Raw genomic sequence first — 13533 nt, 5'->3', positions numbered from 1 at the left:
TCAAACCTAAAATAATGTCAGGCTTTCCCATTTAAGGCAAACCTCTTCTCCGTGCTTTCATTGAGGTCAGGTGACTGACTCACGCCCAGACTGCTCTTTCTTCATCCATCACTTTTTTCTTTTTTGGTACTGGGAATGGAGTCTATGGCACTTTACCACTGAGACATGCCACCAGCCCTTTTGATTTTTTATTTTGAGGCAATGCTTTGCTAAGTTGCCGAAGCTGGCCTCCAACTTGGGATCCTCCTGCCTTAGCCTCCCAAGTTGCTGGGATTATGGTTGCATGCCTGCATGCCCAGCTCAATCTTTAGTTTATTTGAGAAACCTCCAAACTATTTAGTGACTGTACTTACTTACATTCCCACCAATAGCTTTTTAAAATTTCTCCCTTTTCCCCTTCCAAGCAGGCATTCAATCAAACCCACATTGAGGTGTCATCTCACCCTGGTAAGAATGGCTGTTATCCTTCTATCCTCTGGTATGAGGCAGTGAATTAAGATAGACGGGTCCCGGGGTGGGACCCGGAGGTCCTTCCTTCTGACACCTGAAGTTGTGTACACACTGGTAGAGCTGTAAGCATCCTAAGAGGCTGGCATCTCCCTGTTCCTGTGTCATCAGCCTGCTTCTGAAGATTTTGCTGAAAAGGGTTCAAAAATAGCAAAGGACAGGATGTCAGGCAGGGCCACTCTGGAAGGCCTGACCTACTCACTCCCTTCTGCAGCTGACTTCTTGTGCCCTTCCTCATTATAGAGAAACTGTAACTGCAGGGGATATTTTTGGAGGAGTCATTTCTGAATGCTTCCATTTTCCAGGGAAAACTTGGTGAAAGAAAATTATTTAGCATTAACTTCCCAGACATCTATGAATTCCTTTAAGGTAGCAAGTAGGATAGTTGATGGACTATTTGGTGCTTGTTAACTAGTATATTAGTTGGGAATGAAATAGTCACGCTGAAATTCCTTTCTTTGTGTGTGTGGAGGTGGGATCCTGGGGATTGAACCCAGGGCCTCATGCATTCTAGGCAAGTGCTCTACCACTGAGCTACATCCCTAGCCCTTTAAAACAATTTAAAAAATTTTTTTGAAACAGGGTTTTGCTAAATTGCTAAGGCTGATCTTCGAATTTGCAGTCCTCCTGCTTCATCTTGAGTAGATGGGACTACAGGCTTGTACCACTATGCCTGGCTTGAAATTTTATTTTTCATATGATGCTTGTGTATTTTATTCTTCCACATTTTTTTGCTGGTGCATTATAGTTGTACATAATGGTGGGATTTGTTACATATTCGCACAACACACAGTATAATTTGGCCAATATCACTCCCCAACATTTCTACCCTCTCTTCCCTCCTCCCACCCCCTGGTCCCTTTCTTCCGCTCTACTGATCTCCCTTTAATTTTCATGTGATTTCCACCCCCCTGCCCGCAACACACACCTCTTTTCCTCTCTAGCTTCCACAACTTTATACTTCAGTAAATCAATTCTCCATGAATACTTGATAATTATAGTTTACTTATGCATAGTTTTTAGAGTTTGGTAAGAAAAGTGGTACAAATAGGTTTGTGAGTTTTTTGTTTGTTTGTTTTTGGCCCTGTTCTGGGAATGCAGAGTTGGGGAACAAGACTCCCTCATGAACAAGTTCCCCAGTGTGTCCTTAAGTGAGGTGACGTGCAGAATACATGTAAATCCTCAATTAATGTTATTTTCCTACTCCTTTCTCTAAGTTTGTTTCCCCTCATGTACATTTTGAGACGGGCCAAATACTCTGTTGGGTCAGTTATCTGAGCCCATAGACTACGTGGGCTCTTCTCAATATTTTAAATACTTATGCAGGCTAGAGGTTGCATATTTCTTTCTTTCTTTCACATTTATTTACATCTTTCTCTCTTTGATGTGTAGTCCCTGGTCAGGAACCATGCCTCAATTATCTAATGTCTGTGGGAAAACTCAACCTACTTAATGAAATGCTGCATTATAGTCTGTAGCTCTCAGGGGGGGAAATATGGAAAGAAAACGGAGACTTATTATTTCTTCTTACGCCATGGTTTCAGAATTTTTTAATGAGAGTAAATAAAGATGAAGTAAAATCTGCAGAATCTTTAGGGAGTTGGTGTTGTAGGCTGATAGGCCCTTGATGTTTTCCTTCTATTTCAGAACAACGCAGAATTATTTTCTGCCAACCCAATGTACTGTGTGTGTGTGCGGGGAGGTGGGGAGTACTGGCAATGAAACCCAGGGACACCCCCAGCCCTGTTCATTATTATTTTGAGACAGGGTCTCACTAAGTTGCTGAGGCTGGCCTCCAACTTGGGATCCTCTTGCCTCAGCCTCCTGAGTCACTGAGATTACAGGCATGCATTGCTGCACCTGACTCCAAATGTATAACTCCTGAAATAGATGAAGTACAAACATCAGATTATTTAGTTTTATGAATTTGACTTAAGTTGAAAGAGGTATGGTAGATTCATTTGACATGTAGAATCTAGAGAAATCTTGCATTGGATTCCAGATTAAGAATGTAATTGAGAAAGTATGCGTTTCCAATATGGCAAACTAGATATTTGATTCAATAACAAACTATTCTAGAATATTCTGGATCTCTGCTGTCTAGTGGAAATATGTGAGGCACACATGTAATTTTAAAAAGGTTAGAAGGGTATTAAAATTATTTAAAAGGTTAAAATCAAGGGAAGTTAATTTAATAATACAGTGTATTTAACCCGTATGTCCAAAATGTTATTTCAATGTGTAAAAATAAAAAGGACTGGGTATATGGCTCAGCCATCTATATAAAATTACCATGATATTTTATATTGTTTTTGTACTAGGTCTCGCTGAAGTCCAATGTGACTTTTATACTTGGAGCACTTCTCATTTGTGACTAGCCCCAATCAAGTGCTCACTGATGACCTGTGGCCAGTGACTGCCATATTGGTCTTCTCCAAAGAAGCTCCAGATCTTCATTCCAAACCCAGATAGTGAGACGCTTGACCTGATTGAGAAAGACTACTTAAACATTGAGAGTTCTTTGAAATGATAGAAACTTTGACAGGTGAATTAGGAACAAAATCACTTGTAGCATATGAAATCTTTGTTTGTCTCCCCTATTGTCGTCCTCAAACAAAAATGATCTATAGAACTTTTCCATGTGAATTGGAAGGATACTTCTTCAGTTTGTACTTGTTTTGTTTTTGTAGTTGGGATTGATTCCAGGGGTGTTTTCCCACTGAACTAAATCCTCAATCCCTTAATTTTTATTTTGAGACCAGATCCCACTAAGTTGCTGAGACTGGCTTTGAATTTGGGATCCTCTTGCCTCAGCCTCCCAAGTCGCTGGGATTACAGTTGTACACTACTGCACTTAGCCAGTTTGTTCTGAAAAATTAGATCACAATAGTACCGAGAGGCAGGTAAATAAATGGTAGTGTGCTTTCTTAGAGCCTAATCCTTGCAGTTCAAATCTCAGCTCTGCCTAATAAACTAGAAATGCAAATTATGAGCCTCATCCTAGGAGACCTATTGAATCAAATTGGAGGTGGACCCACCAATCTGTTTTAACAGCCTTCCAGGTTTCAAAATTCAGGGAAATTACTGTTTGCTAACAGAGATGTTTGCTCAGTGTAAAAAGTGCTACTGAAAGTGGCTGAGGAACAGCGATGTTCCTTTCATTGTAATCTTTTTTTTTTTTTCTTTTTTTATATTAAGCAGGTTTTATTTAGAGGTAATCACACAGACTTTCCCGGGAAGGAGAAGAGGGCCATGGCTGATGTCCTAGAATCCCCGTAATCTTTTTCTTAAAACTTCCTTTGGTACCAGGATTGAATACATCCCCAGCCCTTTTTATTTTTTATTTAGAGACAGGGTCTTGCTAAATTGCTTAGGGTCTCACTAAAAGGCTGAGGCCGGCTTTGAACTTGCAGTCCTCTTGCCTCAGCCTCCCAAGTTGCTGGGATTACTGTCATGTACCACTGCACCTGGCTCGTTGTAATCTTTTAAAAGCAATGTTGAGTGTTTGAACTCAAGGATTTCCACATGCTAGGCAAGCGCTCTACCATTGAGCTTCCCCCCAACACCCTAGCATTTGGTGTAATTTTAGAATCCAATGTTTGAATCCAGCCTTTGTATTTGAGGCTATTCATATTTTATTTAGGTTTTTCTGTCAGAAGCTACCTACAGTGTAATATTTAGAAGGTTTCTGGGTTGGCTTCTGATTATTGAAATTTTTAGTTGTACAACTGATATAATTTTCGCAAAATCAAGTTTAACAGTGTAAGCTGGAAGAAGCCAGCAGCATTACATTTGAAACTAAAAACTGTAGGCCACAAAGCCAGTTCTAAACTGCCCACCAGGTTGACTATCTTCACTGTAGCTTCCCTGGGGTGTGATGACCCCTGCCACCTGCCAATCTATTCATATGTGAATCTTGGTCAGAGATCATGATCTGCTTAAGGAAAAAGACTTTTAAAATGTTTTCAATTTAAGTTCATTATAAAAGCAGTACCTGGGAGAGGGAGGGAAATAAATATTCCAAATACTATTATAAAAGCAAAAGATACTTTGCTATGGTGGCCATGCTTACACCCCTGCTGTATTAGTTTCCTGTGGCTGCTATAATAAATTACCACAAATTTCATGCCTTACACAAGCACAAACTTGTTATAGTTCTGGAGGTCAGGAGTCCAGCTTGGCTCTGACTGGGCTAAATCAAGGTGTTGACAGGCTGTGTTCCTTTCTAGGGTCTCTAGGAGGGAAATCCCTTTCCAGATCCTAGAAGCTGCCTGCATGCCTTGGCTCATGATCAGCTTCCTATACCTTCAAAGCTGGCTGCTGTGGGTTAAGTCTTTCTCACACAAACTTATTCTGACCTCTTCTGTTCTTCATATTTAACGAGCAGTGTGATAACACTGGGCCTGAGTAGGTGATCCAGGATGGTCTCACTGGTCTGTCATCTAATTAGCATCCTTAATTCCATCTGCAAACTTAATCTCCCTTTGCCGTATAGTGCAACACATTCACAGCTTCAGATAATAGGATGGGAACATCTTTGTGTGGGCAGGAGGTGGGAAGGTTCATGATTCTGCTTACTAGAGCAGGCCATGGAACTTCCCTACAGATTCAGTTTCCTTGTCTATATATTGGGGATAGTAAAAATTCTAGAAGGTCCTCCTTGAGGATTAAAGTATCATGGGAGAAGAGATCTCAAAAGGAGATATACGTAAAGACATCTGGCAGAGAGCTGCTCTCCAGTGAATGCTGGTGGCCTTTTGTTGATGGGCTGAAACCTTACAACATGTGTCTGTTCCCAGAGTGCGTTGATATTGTGTATGTGTGTATACACACACACACACACACACACACACACACACACACGTACATATACATATATATAATTTATTATATTAATTTATTTATATTTTTTGGTGATACCCAGGTCGCGCAAACCCAGGGCCTTGTGCATGCTAGGCAAGCACTCTACTACTGTGTTACATCCCCAGCCCCTCATTGGGTCTTTTGAAACTTATTTAAATGTTTCCTTCTCAGTCCAAGAGCCTTTTATTCTGTTCTGCACCCCCACTGGTGGATAGTCTCCCCACCATAGGAATAATCACCATAGGAATAATTAACAAGTAGAAGGTAGGGGAAGACAAAACCCTCTTGCCCCAAACGATCCATTCTTATTTTTCCCCTACTTTAAACTCCAAATAGAGAAAAATCCACAAGGTGGTAGCTTCCTTTGGGGTGAGTGTGTATATGTATATATACACATATATCCGGCTTTATTAAGGTATGACTTTGCATTTTTAGTTCTCACGTTATAGATTTGCTTTTTATTGTCTTATCTGGGACCACATCAAATCCTGGTTTAATCAAACCAACTGTCAATGACATTGGTGGGGGATAATTAGCAAAATTTGTATAAGGACAGGTCATGAATGATACTAAGAAATTGCCCTTAAGTCTTAAGAAGGTGATAAAAATATTGTGGTTATATGGGAAAATGTGCTTATTTTTCAAGATACTGAGACACCTAGTGTGAAATGTCAGAATGGCTTTAATGTGCTTTAGAAAAAAGGGATAAAGCAAATAAAAAATGAACTTTAAAATATGGCATAATGACCTTTTAAAATATGGTGAAATAACCTTTCACATATTACATACATTCCAGTGATACGAAGGACCCATATGGCCACATAAATAGTTTCTGAATGATTCTTTTTTTTTTTTTTTCCCCTGGTTTTGTTTTGCAGAACTGGGGATTGAATCCAGGAATGCTGTGCCACTGAGCTTCATCTCCAGCCCTTTTAAATCTTTATTTATTTAGTTTTTGTTGATGGAGATTGAACCCTGGTTGCATTACCACTATTACATTCCCAACCCTTTTTATTTTGAGATAGGGTCTCACTAAGTTGCCCAGGCTGGCCTCCAACTTAGGATCCTCCTGCCTCAGCCTCCCTAGTCACTCGAATTACAGATAGGTGCCTGGTTCATCTTTCACAATTTAGAGAACCTTGGGATCTGGTTAGATTTGTTTTTTTCCCTTATCGCAATCCACTTTTCAACCTGTAAAGGAGGCCTCACTTGTGGATGGACAGCATGCCTTACTGGGACAGAAGGTGCTATCATCTAGCTGGGATGTGTTTCTTTTATCCACCTGAGGGTGGCAAAGGATTGCTTTGTGGGAGGTACAGTCAGGGAAGTGTTTGCTCATGTTCTGTGACCCAGGCCTGACAATGCCATTGAACATACACAGCTGGGAACTGAATAGTCCCATCTGTGTACTCACATGAACTCCAGACCTGCTGTCCAACTTGGAATTGAGATGGTGCTCCCAAATTAACCCAGTGACTTGTCCATTATTCCAGAGGGTGACACAACATCATGGCATATGTATGACATCACTTCAAATGTTGCCAGATAACTGGCGCACTCATGTCGGACATACAGCACTCCATCATGGAGGGTGAGTTCCACTGGAAACAGCTATTCTTTTGTCCACTATCCCCAGTGATTATAGGTGGATGTCTAGTAACTCAAGTTCATAAACTGGCAAAGATTCCTTCTGCCTTCAGAGTCAGCAGCAGGCCATCTTCACAAATAGTAGATTGTTCCAGACCACCCCAGACCATCTGACTGGATCCCTTCCTACACCGCCACAGCTCATTCACTAATGTTTCTGATAAACAGTTTAAAGTTCCCTGTGACATTATCTACTGAGACACAGTTTTGGGTACCAAATCCTGTGGGTGACACAGGATTTATGGATATTCATCAGGGAACATTTGCATGTAGAAAATTTTTGTTTGTTTGCAGTGCTGGGAATAAAACCCAGGGCCTGCCACATGTTAAGCAAGTACTCTGCCCCTCATATAAAGTTTTAACAAATGAAACTGTTAAATGTTGAAGACAAAGACATCTTGTATCTATGTGTTGCCCTTGATGAATAACCACTCAATAACAATGATCAGTGATCTTCTAAGGACATACACTTCTGGGGACGGATGGCCATCATCTGTTGCTTATGGCTTCTTCCTGGATCTCTGGTTAAAGGAGGATGCCTTATGTGCTCATATCAGGTTACTTTCTGTGACAGATGAATCACCATTAGTTTTCTTCTTCCTACATAACACATCATTCTAAACCATCATGGCTTTTTTGTTGTTGTTCTTGTGGAGTTTTTCCTTGCTTTTGTTCTTTATAATTCATTTTTACTTTTATTGTAGTAAAATGTGGAATGTAAAACTGACCATTGTAACCATTTTAAAATATAAAATCCACTGGCATTTAGGACAGTGTTGTACAAATGTCACCACTATATAATTCTAAAACATTTTCATCACCCCAAAAGGAGACCCCACTCCCACTAAACAGTCGCTCCCTGTCTCCACCCTGTCCTATATCCCTGGTCCACAAATCTGCTTTTTGTCTCCGAATTTGTCTGTTCTGGATATTTCATATTAATAGAATCATACAATAGTATCCTTTCATGTCTGGTTTCTTTCACTGAGCATCATATTAACTTTCATCCATATCATGGCATGTATCAATATTACATTCCTTTTTTTAAGTTGGGTAATTTTAAATAATTTTTTTATTGATATATATCACATGTACATCATTTGTGTACAAATACAAAATGTGTAACTTGAACTTTTGTAAAAGCAATCCACTTGTCTAAAAAGTACAACCATCACCCAGATCAAGATGCAGAATATGTCCCACATCCCACAGCCTCTTTGTGCCCTTTCCAAGATGTCTTTGCTATCAACTTTCTGTTGCTGTATATTAGTTTTGGTTATTTTTCAGTTTCATATAAATGGACTCGTACAATCTTTTAGAAATGGCTTCTTTTGTTCAAGATTATGTTTGAGATTCATCTACAGTGTTAACTTATTACAGTAGGTTTTTTTTTTTTTTTTTTTCCATTTCGATGTAGCATGACACTGAGGATATGACAATTATTTTACATTTCTCCTATACCTGGCCATCTGAATTGTTTCCTTTTTGGGGCCATGATAGGGAAATCTGCTATGAACTTGCTTGACCATGTCCTAGGATAGATGTAGGTTTATCCATATTTATGTAAGCATGAAGTTTTCCAAGGTGATTTTGTAAGTTTATACTCCCATCGGCAATGACTGTTTCAATTCTTCTATGTCCTCATCAATACTTGGAATTGGATGATTTTCAAATTGTAGCCATTGAGGTTATAATTTCAATTTACCTTTAAGAATGATGTTGATTGTCTTTTCATATGCTTTTTTGGACCGCTGGATACCCTCTTTTTATGAAGTGCTTGGTCAATTCTTCAGTACATTTTTTTAAGCTAGAGGAAAAAGCTATAGGAAAAGGGGAGTGAAAATAGAAGGAAGATTAGTAGAGGAGAAGCCAGGAACCAAGGGGAAAAGAGGAAGGAAGGAAGGGAGGGGAAAGGACAGGGAAATGAAGTGGACCAAATTTTTTTTTTTTCTTTTTTTGGTACCAGGGATTGAACCCAGGGATGCTTAACCACTGAGCCTCATTCACATCCATAGCCCTTTTTCTATGTTTTTATTTCGAGACAGGGTCTAGCTGAGTTGCTTAGCGCCTCACTTTTGCTGAGGCTGGCTTTGAACTTGCCATTCCCCTGCCTCAGCCTCCTGAGCCACTGGGATTACAGGCATTTGCCACCACCCTTGGCAATCAAATTATTTTTATGTGCATGTATGAATATATTACTATTCATTCCAATTTTATATATAGCTATAATTAACCAATTAAAGAATAAATGGAAGACTAATAGGGTGGAAGAAAGAGTACAGTGGAGGGAGGAGAGGAGGGAAAGAGTCATTTTTCTTCCATGTTTTCTATTGGTGCATTACAATTATACATAATGGAATTTGTTGTTACATATTCATACGTACCCACAATATAACAATATAATTCAGACTTTTTCATTCCTGTTTATGACTGACTGCTATTCCATTGTATAATAGGTCATGTTTTACTTATCCATCCATCAGATGATGGACATGTGGGCAATTTTCAGCCTTTGGCTATTGTAAGAGTGCTGCTGTTCCATGCATGTACAAGTTTTTGAGCACCAGTTTTCAGTTATTTTGGGTGAATACCCAGGAGTGGAATTCCTGGGTCACGTGGTAATTGAAAGACTAACTTACTGAGGGTCTGCCCATGACCTTTTTGCTGGTCCTCCTCTGTCTGTTCTCTTTTTATCTTTTCTTTTTTTTTTTTTTTTGGTACTAGGGATTGAACCCAGGGATGCTTAACCACTGAGTCACATCCCAGCCCTATTTTGTATTTTATTTAGAGACAGGGTCTCACTGAGTTGCTTAGCACCTTGCTTTTGCTGAGGCTGGCTTTGAACTCACAATCCTCCTGTCTCAGCCTCCCAAGTCACTGGGATTACAAGCATGTGCCACCACACCTGGCTGCCTGTTCTCCTTCAAACCCATGTTGGGACTTGCCTTCACCTTGATTCCTTTTCCTGCATCTTCCCATGACTCGTGCATCCTTGATAGTCCACCAATGCCCCTCATACAACTCTGCCTAGAGAAAATACTTTCGTCTTCTTTTATCTCCATTTGTGTCCACGCAGTTTATTTTGGCTTTGACAATGATGTTTATTCTTCTACCTCCATCCAGTTGTCAGCTTCTCAAGGACGGAAATAGATTCTAGTTCTCTGTGCTTAAAGATACTTGTTACTATTTTTGCCCTTCTATTGTTGGGCTATTCTAGTAACAACTGGAAATTACAGAAATAAGTTGTGGGGGTTGGGTGTATAGCTCAGTGGTACAGTACCTCCTTAGCCTGTGTAGGCCCTGGCTTCTGTCCCCAGCCACAACCACCTAACAAAAAAACAGGTTGTGATTCTATTGCTCATCCAGCTCAGGTTTTCATTGAAATACAGGCAGGATAGAGTTTACTTTTTTTGAAGTACTAAAACATCAGAGAAATAAAACATAGATCAAAGAGAAAGGGAACTTGGCAGGGGTAGGGGGATTCTTATGGATATAAGGCACAAATAAAGATTTTTAGAATAACAATAATAGAATTAAGGCAGTCTTCCTGAGTTTGATCTCATTTAATCTTCACAACAACCTTGTAAGTTGGATTCTCTATCATTATACCCACTTAAATACAAGGAAAGCCACAGTTAGATTTAGTGTGTGGCTCAGGGCCACACCGCTCTCAAGTGGCAAAGTCAAAACCTTGGACTCCAGAGTCTGTCTCTTTGACCTCTTTTCTAGTCAACCTCTCATATCCATTGAAGAATGTATACATAAGATGGCACCAGATACCACAAACAGCCTGGCCTAAACAATGGAAATCTCTTCTCTCACATTTTGGGAGTTCAGAGGTTCAAGGTATAGGCAGAATTGATTCCCTCTGAGTGTTGTGAGGAAGAATGCATTCCCTTCCTTTCTCCTACTTCTGGCATTGCTGGCAATCATGGTGTTCCTTGACTCTGTAGACTCATGGCTCCAATTTCTGCCTCCATCTCCACATTTTCCGTGAGAGTCTCCTGTGTGTCCAAATTTCCTAAAGTCAGTAGTTACTGGATTAAGACCCACCCTATACATTCATATATTGCTGGTGGGGCTGCAAATTAGTGCAGCTACTCCGGAAAGCAGTGTGGAGATTCCTTAGAAAACTTGGAATGGACCCACCATTTGACCCAGCTATCCCACTCCTTGGTCTATACCCAAAGGACTTAAAATCAGCATACTACAGAGATACAGCTACATCAATGTTCATAGCTGCTCAATTCACAATAGCCAGATTGTGGAACTAACCTAAATGCCCTTCAATTGATGAATGGATAAAGAAACTGTGGTGTATATATATACAATGGAATATTACTCAGCTATAAAGAATGGTAAAATTATGGCATTTGCAGGCAAATGGATGAAATTGTAGAATATCATGCTAAGTGAGATAAGCTAATCTCAAAAATCCAAAAGACGAATGATCTCACTGATAAGTGGATGATGACACATAATGAGGGGTGGGAGGGGGGCAAGAATGGAGGAAGGAGGGACTGTATAGAGGGAAAAGAGGGGTGGGGGGGAAGGAAAAAATAACAGAATGAATCAAACATCATTACCCTATGTAAATGTATGATTACACAAATGGTATGCTGTTACTCCATGTACAAACAGAAACAACATGTGTCCCATTTGTTTACAATAAAAATAAATTTAAAAAAAAGACCCACCCTAATCCAGTATGACCTCATTTTAATTTGATTACATCTGCAAAGTCTCTATTTCCAAATAAGATCACATTCTTAGATACTGGGGATTTGGGACCTGAACACAAAATTTGGTGGCAGGGGCACAATTTAGCCCAAAGTAGCACATCAGCTTGTGTTTCTGGAGTCTGTAGGCTCTTGGCTGGTGCCACACCTTTGCCACTTTGGAGAGTAGACTGCTGTCATTACTTCCTTGTACCAACAGTATAGGGATTATCAGTGAGCCTCCAATTTTGAAAGCTGCTTTCCAGTTTGTGTGTCCCCTGGCACCCTACAGAATGTGTTAGGTATACTTTGTGCTCAATGAATATTCACTCTGACTATCAAGGAATATGCTGTGTATTGTACTAATTTCCCCCAATATATTTTTTTTAATTGGTCTTCTCAAGCCCTAGAAAAGTATAGACTTTTTAAAAATAAAAATGTTTTACTCACAGATGGGAATCTTAATCTTTTTTTTTTGTATCTGTTTACAAACTGTTGAAACAAAGGTTTTGACTGCCTCATAATACTTCGCTTTTGGAATAAAAATATAAATGTATCCATTGGAAATTGCTGGCAGCTCAAACTGAAATGTGTCTTTGCATGCACAATATGTACTATTAAGTATTCTCATGTGTTGTTGTTCAGGGTAAGAAAAGATGACATGGTGGTTATGTCATTTAAAGCAGTCCAGTCCTTTTTTTTTTTTTTTTTTTTTAATGCTGTATTTAATTTTTAAAAGACAAAGCACAGCTTAATGAAATGAGATCTTGCTATTTTGGTGATGGAAAATGTGAAGGTCTGGATACATCAGACACATTCTAGAAGGAAATGCACTCTTAAATGTAAATGTTTGGTTTTTAATCATTCATCAGGCAAAATTTGAAACATTTGTCTCGTCCAGATCCCTAGAGCACATTTTTATGGCACTTACATGGAATGAAGCAGCTGGACTGTGATATAATCAGTATCATTGGAGGGTTGAACGTATGGCCGGCTTCTTTCTAATTGGCCCATTTAATCCCAAGACTGCCCTACAAAGTTGATTCAATCAAGCCTTTTTAAAAAAGAAAAAAATTGCGATTAAATTCACAGAATCTGAAATGAATCATGTTAAGGTGAGTAGTTAATTCAGTGGCATTTGGTATAGTCAAAATGTTGTGCCAAGCACCAACTCTCTCTGGTTCCAAAACATTTTTGTCACCCCAAAGAACACACTGCCATTGCTCTTTCAAGAATCAGGAAGCAGACATGGAGATGTACAGCCCTTTTCCTGAAATTCTCTAACTGCTAAGTGATGGAGGCCATGTTGGAACCTGAGCACCAGACTCAAGGCCACCCTGTACTGCTTTCAGAAGATCCATGTTTGCACCCAAGCACTCTCTCCCTTGCATTCTGGATAGTGGGTTTGCACTTGGGTTCCTTTACGTCATGTTCTTCAGTGTCAAGCAGGTGAGATAGCTGCTGGTTATTGAGGCCTCAGGGTTACACAGAATTCTTTACCTTATTCCTTTCCTTCCTTTATCAAACTTCCAGACCCTAGTTCTGCAGAGCACACAGCACTCCAGGTGGGCGTTTCCCTCTGTTTCTCCATATTCTACCTCCAGATCTGTCTCCAAACTCTTCCACTCACTCTTGAGAAAATTCCATCTCCCTCACCAGGACCAGGACTAGGTTGAAGCAAGAGAGAGATGTAAAGGGGCGCTTGCTCTCTCAGTCATATAAGCTGAGGTCCCACTCTTTTTTATTCTTTTGGACTTACCCAGTCCTGCTCTTGCCATTCACCTCCTTCCAAAATTGC

At 39.8% G+C, this 13533-nt stretch overlaps 1 protein-coding gene and 1 non-coding gene across 2 annotated transcripts in view; one reads left to right on the top strand and one right to left on the bottom strand.

The window, feature by feature from the left end:
* Gpm6b (glycoprotein M6B) overlaps positions 1-13533 on the top strand; it is a 156343-nt gene that overhangs the window by 50713 nt on the left and 92097 nt on the right. The window lies entirely within an intron of this gene.
* Trnas-aga (transfer RNA serine (anticodon AGA)) lies at positions 980-1051 on the bottom strand. Its single transcript has one exon. It is a non-coding gene; the product is annotated as a tRNA-Ser (tRNA).

Source organism: Sciurus carolinensis, chromosome X (genome assembly GCF_902686445.1).
Source record: "Sciurus carolinensis chromosome X, mSciCar1.2, whole genome shotgun sequence".
Classification (NCBI taxonomy): domain Eukaryota; kingdom Metazoa; phylum Chordata; class Mammalia; order Rodentia; family Sciuridae; genus Sciurus; species Sciurus carolinensis.
The sequence above is the reverse complement of the archived record's forward strand: the minus strand, read 5'-3'. Positions and strand labels throughout refer to the sequence as shown.